The sequence below is a fragment of the Salvelinus alpinus genome, chromosome 27, assembly GCF_045679555.1.
Source record: "Salvelinus alpinus chromosome 27, SLU_Salpinus.1, whole genome shotgun sequence".
Lineage (NCBI taxonomy): Eukaryota > Metazoa > Chordata > Actinopteri > Salmoniformes > Salmonidae > Salvelinus > Salvelinus alpinus.
The window spans coordinates 47909006-47924867 of record NC_092112.1 but is presented as its reverse complement, the minus strand read 5'-3'; the positions used below and the strand labels follow the sequence as shown (position 1 = coordinate 47924867).

General features: G+C 42.3%; 1 pseudogene; it reads left to right on the top strand.

The window, feature by feature from the left end:
• The window catches only part of LOC139555890 (lactation elevated protein 1 homolog B-like), a 72563-nt pseudogene that overhangs the window by 25331 nt on the left and 31370 nt on the right, over window positions 1-15862 (top strand).

The window sequence follows — 15862 nt, the reverse complement described above, 5'->3', positions numbered from 1 at the left end:
ACTACATCAAGCTTAGATTTCTCTCCGATACTCCTAATTGAAACACAATTCAACTAGTTCCAGATTACTAATACGACTTGATCAGACTACATCAAGCTTAGATTTCTCTCCGATACTCCTAATTGAAGCACCATTCAACTAGTTCCAGATTACTAATACGACTTGATCTTATACTTCGCAGATATCTTTACACAATGCCTTCGGTTACGGACAGTTTTCACATAAAATTTAACAGTAATCCATACTCAGCCTCAGAAACACTGATCTTAATTTGGGTATTTGACTATAATATAATATGCAGATTTCGATTTAACAGGTTCTGCTTACCTTATATTTGTCGAGCTCTTTGATCAGTATTCTTGAGGCGAGTTGAATGACCGAATTGCTCCTGCGTACAGGTCACCCCTCCTTCTGGAATCTTTCTCCAACTCGTCTCCTGTCTCATCAACTTTCTATGGACCGAATTCAAAGGTTTTAACAAACCATCCTCTGCATACCAAGTTTTGTTGATAAAACGTTTACTGGAGACAGGAGATCAAGTTGAGACATAAGACGAGGTGGATAATTGTATAATAAGGCAGTTTATTCACAGGTAATGATATCTTTGAAATCGTGCAGCACGGCCCCTTCTGTCTGACTCGTATGGAATCGTCGGAAAAGAGACCTCTAAGCAGTTTGTGCTGGTTATATATGCAACAAGTAAAGTAGGTTGATCTTGTAGTCTGGCCTTCCGATTGGTCGATCTGGGTCGTGGGTAGTCCTGTCCGGGCCTGATGTCGACGTTCCATTGGCTCTTCACACAGTTCTTTGTCTTAGAATCTCATCCTCGAGCAGAATGTATGTGCGCTTGTTTTAACAGGGGCCTGTTCATGGGGGAGGGGAGTGTGTGTGGGTCTGTGGTTATTATAAGGGTACGAAGAGTGGGGATATAGTGGGGGATGGGTGCATGTTGTGTCAAGTATAGCTAGTGTTGAGAAGTTGTTAAAACAAGTTACCAGTATCTATTACAATTCCTTACACTAGCAACCAAGGGACAAGAATGTTGCCAGCCAGTATGGCAATGGAACATTTGGAGCGAACAACTGGGTTGTGTCAACAGATTCAGAACAAAAAGACTGAACGACTGGGTCGCGTCCATAGATACAGAAAAAAAAGACTGAGCCTTCGTCTCAGACCTAACAACACCCGTTCCAATATATCTTCCAAACACCGGCTTCTCGGACATTATCTGCAAGTTATAACACATTATCCGCAAGTTATAACACATTATCGGCCAGTTAAAACATTATCTACAGGTTATAACACTTACTTACATTCTGTTTGATGCTGACCCTGTGACTACTGACTCCTTGTGTTATTGCCATGTTGTTTCATGCTTTCTTCAGATATTGTTAGCTATATTTTATGATCCATATGTTTCGTTCTTGTCTCTTTTTTTTAGGTGAATTCCAGGGACAGGAAAGACCATGCTCATGGTTATGTTCTACTATCATAAGGATAATGGACGTAAGAAAAGGGTCCATTTCAACGGATTCATGTTGGACATCCACAAAAGTTTTTTATTATCCTAGTATATTACCTCCTATCTCCTAATATACAGCTATCATATACAGCTATCAGAGGCTTGACTTTGAGCAAGTCAAACACCTCCCATACATTCTGTATTCTATCATTACCTCACTCTCTGTTGGTCCTAATGCAATACTAAAATTGTGCAGCGTTATAAACAGGGTTGGGAAGTAACGGATTACATGTGGTATGGATCTGCTTTTTTCTATACTTTAGAACCAGAACACCCAACAGAAGCTAGCCAGCTAACTAGCTACTAGCTAGTAGTCAGTTAGCCACTGCTAGCGGTCATCAGCTAACCTTAGCCCGGTCAACTAATGCCAGTCTGCACAGCGGGATTCAACCAAAAGCATACCAGACTGCTTTTTCTCCATCAAATCTACACATTTCCGGATTCCTTCCGCAAGCTTTGAACCTTTTCACCTGGATAATCACAGCTAGCAAGCTGCTATCCGAGTGGCTACTCCTGGCTAACGTCTCTGTCCTGAAGCAAGCACCAGTTAGCCTGGAACTAGCCTCGTGCTAGGCCCATCTCTCGGCTAGCTGAAGAGATCCATCAGCCACTCCTTGGGCTACAATACCTATTTTGCCAATTGGCCTGGACCCCTTTTACTGCCGACACGAAGCCCCGCCGATCTATCACGACTGGTCTACCGATGTAATCCGCCCGAGGGGGTTTCAACAGGCGCCTCCATCGCGACGTCCCCTGAAGGCCCATCTGCTAGCCTGCTTGTCGCGGCCCGCTAGCTGTCTAGAGCATATCGGACTGTTAGTTGAAGAGGTCCATCAGCCAATTTCTTGGACTACAATACCTATTTTGCCAATTGGCCTGGACCCTTTTACTGCCTACATGGAGCCCTGCCAATCATCATGACTGGTCTGCCGACGTAACCGTCCGAGGGGGCTACAACAGACTCTTTCGTTGTGACGTCCCCCTAAGGCCCTTCTGCTAGCCTGCTAGCCCCGGCCTGCTAGCTCTCTGAATCGCTGTGTCTCCGGCTCGCCTAGCTACTCACTGGTCCTTATGATCACACGGCTACGCATGCCTCTCCCTAATGTCAATATGCCTTGTCCATTGCTGTTTTGGTTCGTGATTGTCTTATTTCACCGTAGAGCTTCGAGCCCTGCTCAATATGCCTTAGCTAGCCCTTTTGTTCCAACTCCCACACATGCGGTGACCTCACCTGGTTTAAATGGTGTCTCTAGAGACAAAAACTCTCAATTTCTAGGTTTACCTCCACTGTATTCACATCTTACCATACCCTTGTCTGTGTATTATGCCTTGAATCTATTCTTCCGCGCACCAGAAACCTGCTCTTTTTACTCTCTGTTCCGAATGCACTAGACGACCAGTTCTTACAGCCTTTAGCCGTACCCTTATGCCCTGCAGCGCCTAGCTCCACTCCTGTTCCCCAGGCGCTCTCATTTGTTGACTTCTGTAACCGTAAAAGCCTTGGTTTCATGCATGTTAACATTAGAAGCATCCTCCCTAAGTTTGTTTTATTTACTGCTTTAGCACACTCTGCCAACCCGGATGTCCTAGCTGTGTCTGAATCCTGGCTTAGGAAGGCCACCAAAAATCCTGAAATTTCCAACTCTAACTATAATATTTTCTGACAAGATAGTACTGCCAAAGGGGGCGGAGATGCAATCTACTGCAGAGATAGCCTGCAGAGTTCTGTCATACTATCCAGGTCTGTGCCCAAACAATTCGAGCTTCTACTTCTAAAATTCCACCTTTCCAGAAACAAGTCTCTCACTGTTGCCGCTTGTTATAGACCACCTTCAGCCCCCAGCTGTGTCCTGGAGACCATATGTGAATTGATTGCCCCCCATCTATCTTCAGAGCTCGTACTGTTAGGTGACCTAAGCTGGGACATGCTTAACACCCTGGCCGTCCTACAATCTAAGCTAGATGCCATCAATCTCACACAAATGATCAATGAGCCTACCAGGTACAACCCCAAATCCGTAAACCCTCATAGATATCATTCTGACCAACCTGCCCTCTAAATACACCTCTGCTGTCTTCAACCAGAATCACAGTGATCACTGCCTCATTGCCTGCATCCGTAATGGGTCTGCGGTCAAACGACCACCCCTCGTTACCGTCAAACGCTCCCTAAAACACTTCAGCGAGCAGGCCTTTCTAATCGACCTGGCCTGGGTATCCTGGAAGGATATTGACCTCATTCCGTCAGTAGAGGATGACTGGTTATTCTATTAAAGTGCTTTCCTCAACATCTTAAATAAGCCAGAACCAGGAAAAGATATAGCACTTGGTTCACTCCAGACCTGACTGCCCTTGACCAACATAAAAACATCCTGTGGCATACTGCATTAGCATCGAAAAGCCCCAGCGATATGCAACTTTTCAGGGAAATTAGGAACCAATATACACAGGCAGTTAGGAATGCAAAAGCTAGCATTTTCAAACAGAAATTTGCATTCTGTAGCACAAACTCCCAAAAGTTTTGGGACACTGTAAAGTCTAGGCTAGGAAACACTGTCACCACCGATAAATCCACGATAATTGACAATTTCAATAATCATTTCTCTACGGCTGGCCATGCTTTCCACCTGGCTACCCCTACCCCGGTCAACAGCCCTGCACCCCCCACAGCAACTTGCTCAAGCCTCCCCCATTTCTCCTTCACCCAAATCCAGATAGCTGATGTTCTGAAAGAGTTGAAAAATATGGACCCCTACAAATCAGTTGCACTAGACAATCTGAACCCTCTCTTTCTAGAATTATCCGCCGCCATTGTTGCAACCCCTATTACTAGCCTGTCCAACCTCTCTTTCTTATCGTCTGAGATCCCTAAAGATTGGAAACCTGCCGCGGTCATCTCCCACTTCAAAGGAGGAGACACTCTAGACCCAAACTGTTACAGACCTATATCTCTCCTATCCTGCCTTTCTAAGGCCTTCGAAAGCCAAGTTAACAAACAGATCACCAACCATTTCGATTCCCACCGTACCTTCTCCACTATGCCATCTGGTTTCAGAGCTGGTCATGGGTGCACCTCAGCCATGCTCAAGGTCCTAAACGATATCATAACCGCTCTCAATAAAAGACAATACTGTGCAGCCATATTCATCGACCTGGCCAAGTCTTTCAACTCTGTCAATCACCACATTCTTATCGGCAGACTCAACAGCCTTGGTTTCTCAAATGACTGCCTCGCCTGGTTCACCAACTACTTCTCAGACAGAGTTCAGTGTGTCAAATTGGAGGGCCTGTTGTCCGGACCTCTGGCAGTCTATGGGGGTGCCACAGGGTTCAATTCTCGGGCCAACTCTTTTCTCTGTATACATCAATGATGTCGCTCTTGCTACTGGTGATTCTCTGATCCACCTCTACGCAGACGACACAATTCTGTATACTTCTGTTCCTTCTTTGGACACTGTGTTAACTAATCTCCAGACGAGCTTCAATGCCATACAACTCTCCTTCCGTGGCTTCCAACTGCTCTTAAATGCAAGTAAAACTAAATGCATGCTCTTCAAACGATCGCTGCCCGCACCTGCCCCCCCGTCCTGCATCACTACTCTGGACGGTTCTGACTTAGAATAGGTGGACAACTACATATACCTAGGGGTCTGGTTAGACTGTAAACTCTTCTTCCATACTCACTTTAAGCATCTCCAATCCAAAATTAAATCTAGAATTGGCTTCCTATTTCACAACAAAGCATCCTTCACTCATGCTGCCAAACATACCCTCATAAAACTGACCATCCTACCGATCCTTGACTTCGGAGATGTCATTTACAAAATAGCCTCCAACACTCTACTCAGCATATTGAATGCAGTCTATCACAGTGCCATCCGTTTTGTCACCAAAGCCCCATATACTGCCCACCACTGCGACCTGCATGCTCTCGTTGGCTGACCCTCGCTTCATATTCGCTGCCAAACCCACTGGCTCCAGGTCATCTATAAGTCGTTGCTAGGTAAGCTCTGCCTTATCTCAGCTCACTGGTCACCATAGCAGCACCCACCCATAGCACGTGCTCCAGCAGGTATATTTCACTGGTCACCCCCAAAGCCAATTCCTACTTTGTCTGCCTTTCCTTCCAGTTCTCTGCTGCCAATGACTGGAATGAACTGCAAAAATCACTGAAGTTGGAGACTCATCTTTCAGCACTAATTTTAAGCATCAGCTGTCAGAGCAGCTCACAGATCATTGCACCAGTACATAGCCCATCTGTAAATGGCCCATCCCACATCCCTCGTCCCCATATTGTTATTTATTTTTTTGCTCCTTTGCACCCCAGTATCTCTACTTGCACATTCATCTTCTGCACATCTATCACGCCAGTGTTTAATTGCTAAATTGTAATTACTTCGCCACTACGGCCTATTTGTTGCCTTACTTCCCTAATCTTACCTCATTTGCACACACTGTATATAGATTTTCTATTGTGTTATTGACGAAGCGTTTGTTTTTTCCATGTGTAACTCTGTGTTGTTGTTTGTGTCGCACTGCTTTGCTTTATCTTGGCCAGGTCGCAGTTGTAAATGAGAACTTGTTCTCAACTGGCCTACCTGGTTAAATAAAGGTGAAACAAAATAATAAAATAATAAAAATAGATGTAAGGGATTACAAAAAACGGTAACTGTAATCCGTTACCGGCAAAAATATTGTAATCAGATTACAGATACTTTTGAAAAACTAGATGATTACTGAATTACTTTTAAATTCAGAAAAGATGTTTGCAAAAAAAATCTTTGACACTTCTCTGTTTTCTCAATGACATTCAAATCAGCATTGAAAAAAGGTGCAAGTTTCAGTTTGTTCCAACTGAGCGAGTCTGACCACAAGTCAAATTCTATTTGCCACATGTGCCGAATGCAACAGGTGTAGTAGACCTTACAGTGAAATGCTTACTTACAAGCCCTTAATCAACAATGCAGTTTTAAGAAAATACCAAAACAGAAGTTAGAGATAAGAATAACAAATAATTAAAGAGCAGCAGTACGGTAGCAGCAACATTATGTTCAAAACAGGTTACGAACAACGCGAAAAAACGTACAAAATAGCATGGTTGTTTAAGAGCTGATAAGAAGGCAGCCATCCTCTCCGGAGCCATCATGACAGAGACCACTATGATGACACATCAAATGTGTTTGATGGATCGCGGGAACAGAGCAGGCATAGGCTTTTGTAGGCTACAGTCCAAGCTATGTATTCCAATGGTGCGACTGCTGTCGGCATCAGAAGATTATCCAATTTGAATAAACACTTGGAGGTAAGGATTACAGCAGTGGTGTAGTCTACGGCGATACGGATATCACTTATTATTGATATCTACATAGCTCATTGATGTGAATCACGCTGCTGCTCTCTCATTTAGCTATTTACGCCTTGCGGATTGTGGTTGTTGTGAATGGCTGTTCACAGATCTAAATGTGTATTTGAACCCAATAACGGTTGAATAACGGTTGAATTTAAGCTGCTTATCAATCATTGTTTTTGAAACCAGTGGACAGCCAGAGAAAAATGCGCTCTTGCAACAGCTGCATAGTTTGGATCCATGCCTTAGGAATAAAAGTGGGGCTTTTATTCATACCGATGAGAATAAAAATCCATAGGCCTTGTTAGGTTCTTATTCTTCAGAGGAAATAACTCACGGACACTAGATAAGCTTTAACCAAGTTTAATTCTTCCCAAAGGTTCTGTACAGCTGTAATTCAGACAACTCAACATTTCTCCCATCCAGATATATATATCCCACTTAAGACACTCCTCCTTCTCTCCAATCCTTATATTTTATGGTTCTACAGGAAGAGAGCAAACAGGGTAACAGGATACCAAACTTTTATTACTCCCTTAAGAGAATCTGTCCTCACCTCCTGACCTCCACCCCTCCTTCATCTAATCCACAGATGTCCATCTGTCTATCCTGTATCAACACGTTGCTCTCGTCTTGTCACCCAATATATTCCACAGCTATCTGTCTTTCTACAGAGACCCTGTCACGTACTGACCATAGAAAGCTTTTATTTTCTATGGTAGAGTAGGTCAGGGCGTGACTGGGGGGTTGTTCTAGTTGACATTTTCTATGTGGGGTTCTAGGTTTATTTCCTATGTTGGTGATTTGTATGATTCCCAATTAGAGGCAGCTGGTTATTGTTGTCTCTAATTGGGGATCATACTTAAGTAGCATTTTTTCCACCTGTGGGTTATGGGATATTATTTAGGTTTAGTTGCCTGTTACCACTGCATTGTTAGTTTAATTTATTCTTTATTGTTTTGTTTTTTTGAAAGTTTCTAATGAATATGTGGAACTCTACGTACGCTGCGCCTTGGTCCGACCATTATTACGAACATCATGACATAACCCAGTCTCTTTCATTCCTTAATATACTATGCGTCTGATCTATCATGTCTTTAATATCTCAATGTTCAAAATGTCGAATCCAACAGCCTAATAGACACATGCTCAAACATGCACAGTTTTGATAGACTTAAAGGGGCAATCTGTAGTTTCTACATCAATTTTTGGACTTATTATATATATATATATTAGTACCAGTCAAAAGTTTGGACACCTACTCATTCAAGGGTTTTTCTTATTTATTTATTTTTTAAATTCTACATTGTAGAATAATAGTGAAGACATCAAAACTATGAATAACACATATGAATCGTGTAGTAACCAAAAAAGTGTTAAACAAATCAAAATGTATTTTAAATGTGAGATTCTTCAAAGTAGCCATGCTTTGCCTTGCATACTCTTGGCATTCTCTCAACCAGCTTCATGAGGTACTCACCTGGAATACATTTTAATTAACAGGTGTGCCACGTTAAAAGTTATTTTGTGGAATTTCTTTCCTTCTTAATGCATTTGAGCAAATCAGTTGTGTTGTGAAAAGGTAGGGGTGGTATATACAGAAGATATCATTATTTGGTAAAAGACCAAGCATATATCATTGTCATGCCCTGACCATAGAGAGCTTTTTATTCTCTATGTTGGTTAGGTCGGGGTGTGACTAGGGTGGGTCATCTAGGTGTTTATATGTCAATGTTGGCCTGTTATGGTTCCCAATCAGAGGCAGCTTTTTATCGTTGTCTCTGATTGGGGATCATATTTAGGCAGCCATTTCCCCTTTGTGCTTTGTGGGATCTTGTCTATGTATAGTTGCCTGTGAGCACTTTTTCTAGCTTCATGTTTTTTTTTTTTTTTGTTCTTTAAGTTTTCGATTCCAAAATAAAGGATGGAAACATACCACGCTGCATCTTGGTCTACTCCTTTCAACGACCGTGACAATTATGACAAGAACAGCTCAAAAAGCAAAGAGAAACGACAGTCTATCATTACTTTAAGACATGAAGGTCAGACAATCCGGAAAATTTCAAGAACTTTGAAAGTTTCTTCAAGTGCAGTAGGCAAAAACCATCAAGCTCTATGATTAAACTGCCTCTCATGAGGACTGCCACAGAAAAGGAAGACCCGAGTTACCTCTGCTGCAGAGGATAAGTTCATTAGAGTTAACTGCACCTCAGATTGCAGCCCAATTAAATGCTTCACAGAGTTCAAGTAACAGACACATCTCAACATCAACTGTTCAGAGGAGACTGTGTGAATCAGGCCTTCATGGTCGAATTGCTGCAAAGAAACCACTAATAAAGGACACCAAAAATAACTTCTTATGGCTGAAGGGGCAGTATTGAGTAGCTTGGATGAAAGTTGACCATATCAAACGGCCTGCTCCTCAGTCATAGTTACTAATATTTGCATATTATTATTAGTATTGGATAGAAAACACTCTAAAGTTTCTAAAACTGTTTGAATTATGTCTGTGAGATTAACAGAACTCATATTGGCAGGCAAAATCCTGAGTTGAAATCAAAACAGGAAGTCAGAAATCTGAGCTTGTATGTATTCATCAGAGTCCCTAATGAAATCCCCTTGAGATATGAATGATTGTGCACTGCCTAGGGGTTCCACTAGATGTCAACCATCAATAGAAATTATAATGAGACTTCTATGATGTTGTGGGAGAGAATGATAGCAGAATCAGTCAGGTGTCCATCAAGCAGCCATTTTCTGATCATGCTTTCTCCTCATGGTACTCACTTGCGTTCCATTGCTCATGAAGACAAGAAAGAATACTCCGGTTGGAACTTTATTGAAGCTATATGTTAAAAACATCCTAATGATTGATTCTGTACTTAGTTTGAAATGTTTCTTCGACCGGTAATATGACTTTTTGAAGTTTTTGTCCGATATAACGCTGACCAGAATTAGCGTTTGGATATGTAAACGAAGGTATTTGGACATAAATAACGGATTTTTTAGAACAAAACAAACATTTATTGTGGACCTGGGATTCCTGGTGTGCTTTCTGATGTAGATCATCAAAGGTAAGGGAATATTTATCATATATTTTCTTGTTTATGTTTTATTTTTTATTTTTTCAATAAAAATTAAGTAAAAAAGACAGCAATACAAACAATGACATTCATTGTACTGTTGAATGGGATGGCCAATTTAGAGGACAAAACAAAAGTTAACTCACACATACACAAAATAAAACAAAATCCTATTAGGTGGTACATGTGTAAGAAGACAGCATATAGTCATTACAAGCAGTGTAGTTAAGCCAAAAATAAATATTGAGTGTAGTACAGCACAGAGTAGCAGCAGATCGTCAGCCCAGTTATGAAGCGGGACTAGACCATTTATCCAGTATCGGCTGCCATATTTTGTAAAACAATGGACTTCTATTGGAGGTGTTGTATCGAATCTTTTCCATATGTATTACATTCCCTAAATCCCGTAACCACATTTCAAAGGTAGGTACAGTCTCCAATTTCCAAAATTGCAATATGAGCCTTTTGGCTAATAGAGTACAAAGAGAGACAGCTTTCCCTTCCTGGTTATTCCCATCAACTGTACCAAACAGAGCGATCAATGGGTCTGGGGCTAGAACTTTATCAAAGGCCTTAGATAAGTAATCAAAAATAAGAGCCCAGTAAGCATGTAATTTAGGGCATGTCCAGAATAAGTGGGTCAACGTCCCCTCCTCCTGCTTGCACCTCTCACACAGTGGTGAGGTGTCCGGGAATATTTTATGCAGTTTTACTTTTGAGTAGTGTAACCTGTGTATCACCTTAAACTGTACAAGGTTGTGTCTGGCATTCACTGAACTGTGGTTTATATTCCTGAGAGCTTCTATCCAGTCCTCATTTGAGATTTCTGAACCAAGTTCTTGTTCCCAAGCCCTTTTAATGGTGTCTGTGGATACCTCTATGTGGGCCTGTAGCACATCATACAGTCTAGAGACCGACCCTTTTGAATGGGGTTTGACAAGGATCAAGCTATCTAATGTAGGACTATTTGGCTTCATGCCATACTGTGGGATATGTGTCCTTAAGAAATTCCTGATTTGGAGGTATCTGAAAAAATTTGTTGTTGGCATGTTGAACTTTGCCTGTAATTGTTGAAATGAAGCTAACTGACCATCTATGTATAGATTACCAATTGTTGTGAGCCCCTTCTCCCTCCACTGTGAAAACACCACATCATCCAATGCAGGGTGGAAAGCATGATTCAGGCTAATCGGGCTGTCTATGTAAACAGTGGGTATGTTAAGAAAATCCCTAATCTGTTTCCAGATCCTAAGCGTATGACAAATGACTGGATTGGAGTCATAAGTGGCTTTTTTCACATATGATGGGCTATTAACAAGTGCAGGGAGTGAGGAATGTTGACAGGAGGCCTGCTCGATCAAAAGCCATGAAGGCATATCCTTCTGTCTCATCGCAGGTAAACTTTCCCTCCAGAAAGACACAATGTTCAGATTAGCAGCCCAATAATACAGTTTGAAGTGAGGAAGGCCAAAGCCCCCCTCTATCTTGTACTTGCATAAATGCTTCTTTGAAATTCTGGCTGCCTTGTTATCCCATAAAAATGGAGTTACTATTGAATCCAGTTTCTTAAAATAGCTTTGTGGTATGAAATTGGGTAGACATTGGAAGAGGTAAAGTAACCTGGGTAGGACAACCATTTTAATAGCGTTTATACGACCAACCAAGGAAATAGGCAGAGTTTTCCAAAAATCTATATTTTGTTTAAGCTGATATATTTTCATGTCCCAATTCGCTTTCAATAGCTGATCAAGGTCTCTTGTCACTACAATGCCAAGGCTTGTGAACTTGTCCCTCACTGTTCTAAACGGGGTAGATTGCAGAAATTGCATATCCACAGGCCGTGATATTGGCATCAACTCACTTTTTTGCCAGTTTATCTTGTAGCCAGAGAAGGATCCGAATGTGTTTATCAAGTTAAGTAAGGGTAGAATAGAAGTTTTAGGCTTGGACAAAAACAAAAGAACATCGTCTGCATATAGGGAAATTTTGTGCTGTGTGTCTTTTATTTTAACAGAAGCTATATCGGCACATGCCCGAATGCGAGTAGCAAGGGGTTCCATGGTTATAGCGAAGAGAGCAGGCGAAATAGGGCACCCCTGTCGGCACCCCTTGAACAGGCGGAATGACTGCGACATTTCCTGATTGGTCACCACGTACGCCATTGTGTGTGCATAAATAATTCTTATCCAATTAATAAATTCCTTTCCAAACCCGAAATGCTCCAGAACCGACATCATATACTTCCACTCAATCTGATCAAACGCCTTCTCTGCATCAAGAGCTATTACCACTGCCTCAACTTTATGATCATGATACATTACGTTGAAAAGGCGTCTCAAATTGTAGTATATATGTCGGCCCGGGATAAAACCTGTCTGGTCAGGGTGTATGATGTCGGAAATATATTTTTTCAATCGGTTTGCCAATATCTTTGTCAACACCTTGTTTTCTATGGGGAGTAACGACACGGGGCGATATGACGACATCTCCATGGAATCTCTATCTTTTTTCAAGATCAGGGCTATTGTAGCCTCATACAGTGTTTGCGGGAGTTTGGCATTTTCTTTGGATTGTTGAAACATTCGCAACATAAGTGGAGATAGACTAGCGCAGTACTTCTTATAGAATTCTATTACATATCCATCAGGCCCAGGGGCCTTGCTGTTTGGAAATTGTGCTATCGCTTTGTTAATTTCATCTAAGGTTATCCCTGCATCGAGTGCGGCAGCTGCCCCTCTGTCTAGTTTAGGAAGTTCACATTCAGCGAGAAAGCGTTCCATAGTTTGTGGATCAGTAGCATCGCATTTTGATTGGTATAGCTCTGAGTAAAACTGCGCAAAGCATTTATTAATGTCCTGCGGATCTGTTACTATTTTACCCTTCTTGTCTTTTATTTTGTGAATAGCTCTAGATGCCTGTACATGCCTTAGCTGTCTTGCTAATAATTTATGTGGTTTGTCCCCCAGTTCAAAATAACTTTGTTGCGTTCTAGCAAGTAAAGAGCCCACCCGTTTCGAAAGGATGGTATTGTATTCATACTTTAACTTTGTGATCTTCTCAAGGACTGTATACGAGGAATTTGTCCTAAAAACATTCTCCTGTTCCCCTAACTCTCTTTCAATTTCTCTCAGCCTAGTATTGGCACGTTTCTTCCTCTCTGATGTATAAGAAATAATGTAACCTCTAATCACAGCCTTTAGAGATTCCCAAAGGGTGGAGTCGTCAACATCCCCCGTGTTGTTAGTTCTGAGGAAAAAGGCAATCTGCTCCTTCAAATACTGACAAAAAGCCTCATCTTTCAACAGGTATGCGTCTAAGCGCCACGGTCGCCGACCTGTCGACATATTGTCGAGTTTCAGCACCATGGACAGAGGAGAGTGGTCTGTAATTAGAATGGGGTGATAGGTAACCGACTCAGCTGCTGAAATTAGTTTGGAGTCCAACAAAAAATAGTCAATTCTGGAATATGATTTATGAACTGATGAAAAGAAAGAATAATCCCTGTCTGTTGGGTGCGTCAGTCTCCAAATATCGACAATGTTAAGGTTTGTCATCAATGTATTTAGACAGACACTGGCATTTGATTGTTGAAGTGACCTTGATAGCTGTTTATCTAAAAGAGGATCTAACGTACAGTTAAAGTCACCTCCAACAATAACACTTGTATCCGAGATATTTGGTATGGCCTTAAATACCCTTTGAAAAAATAATGGATCATCGAAATTGGGTCCATATAAATTGACCAAGGTTATTGGTTTTGAATTCAGTGTACCAGCCACAATAATATACCGACCATTAGGATCTGAAATCAAGGTTGAGTAAACAAAAGGAATGTTTTTCCTTATCAGGATTGCTACCCCTCTCGCTTTTGCATCAAAGTTAGACTGGTATATCTGACCGATCCAGGCGACTCGTAGCTTGGCCTGCGCGGAGCGTTTAACATGAGTTTCTTGAAGAAGCACTATGTCAGCACCCAGTGATTTAAGATGAGAAAAAACCTTAGCTCGTTTCACGACATGCCCTAATCCATTACAGTTCCAGCTGACTATCTTTATTCCACCTGGTCTACTCTGTGCTCGGTCACTATGTGGCATTTCTTATTTTAAAGCAAATTGCTGCTGTCATACAAAACCCAGAAGAAAAACGTCCCGCCGTGCGGGAGCTTGTCATGCCACCTGTATTAATAAATGTGAACATAAAACACAGACCCCATCCCCCCTCCCGTCCCTTTACTGAGTGACTTCCCCAAACGAAGCACTCCTTGGCTAACACACAAACCTTAGGGTGTCTAGACATACAGCTTGAACTAACTCGCCGTCTATAGATGCTCCGCATATAAACTAATATTAAACAACACTTAACTTAACTCTCACGTTAGGGGGTGAGTGGCGCTAAAACATGACATGCCAAACAATGCTATATTAGCCACAACATGTCACCTATCATATAAGTCCCAATTTCTGATCTTCTGATCGAAAAGACATAGGCCGGAAATTCAATTCAAACACATTCCTGGCCTGTATTTGGCCATTTAGCCGGCTGGCACAGCCGTTCTGTATCCTCAGCCGGGGAGCTTGCTTGTCAAGAACAGATCGGCCTCTTTTGCGTTGTCAAACGTACGTCTTGATCCCTCGACTGTCACCTTAAACCGGGCTGGGAAGAGGAATCCATATCGGATGTTGGCCGCCCTGCATTTGTTGCGTACCTCATCATACTCTTTCCGTTGGTTCCTCACCTCCAAGGTAAGATCTGGGTAGAAAGACACCCTGGCTCCGTTGTAGTTAAGGGGGAACTTTTGACTAGCCAGCTTGAGGATGAGATCCCTGGTCTGGGGATAGTGCAGCCTTACAATGAATGGCCTTGGTGGCCCGCCCTTGGCCGTCTTCGTTGCCTGTGATCTGTGTGCGCGGTCGATCAGGATGGCCATTTTGAAGTGTTCACTCCCCAGCAATGCCGGTATCAGCTCCGAGACAAATTCAGTGGGTTTCCCTTTCTCAGTGTCCTCCTGGATCCCACATATTCGGATGTTCTGGCGTCTTGAATGCGACTCGAGCATTTCCAGTCGGGACTTCAGGGTTTTGTTGTCATTTTTGAACGTTGCGCACTGTTTCTCTATGTCCTGTAGTCTGGCCTCGTGATCGACTGTCGTCTGCTCAACCTCGTGCACCCTTCCCTTAGTTGCCTTCACAGTTTCGGCCAAAGTCCCAATACTCTTAGAGATATCAGCCAACCTTGTGTCCACCTTCTTGCTTAGTGCGTTTATGGCAGCCAGTATGTCACTTTGAGTAGGATCTGTGGGGAACTCTTGGAAGCTAGCCTCTTCAGCTAGCTCCTCGTGGGTCGGCGACGTTGAAATTGGTTCGTTGTCTATCTCATTCCAATTATCTTGTTTAGCGCCCCCTTTTTTGGTGCCTTTTCCCTTTGTCATATTTGTTTGAAGTTATAGGTTGTGAGAGGTTAAGATAAATACTAATTTGTTTCAAAATTGAGCGGAGCTCTAGCAAAGCACGTCTACTCCATAGCACGCTCTCTAGCGCCCCCCCTTTCTTGTTTATGTTGACGCCATCTTTGCGGCTGTGGTGTTTTACTTTTGAGCGTCGTCTCAGATTATAGAGTGGGTTTCTTTTTCCGTAAAGTTTTTGTTGTAATCTGACACAGCGGTTGCATTAACCTCTAACGAGCCTCTACCCCGGGTCCGGGAGCACCCCCCACCCCCCCACACACTGATTAGCATAGCTAGCATAGCTTCACAAGTAGATAGTAGCATCTAAATATCATTAAATCACAAGTCCAAGACACCAGATGAAAGATACAGATCTTGTGAATAAAGCCACCATTTCAGATTTTTAAAATGTTTTACAGGGAAGACAAAATATGTAAATCTATTAGCTAAACACGTTAGCAAAATAC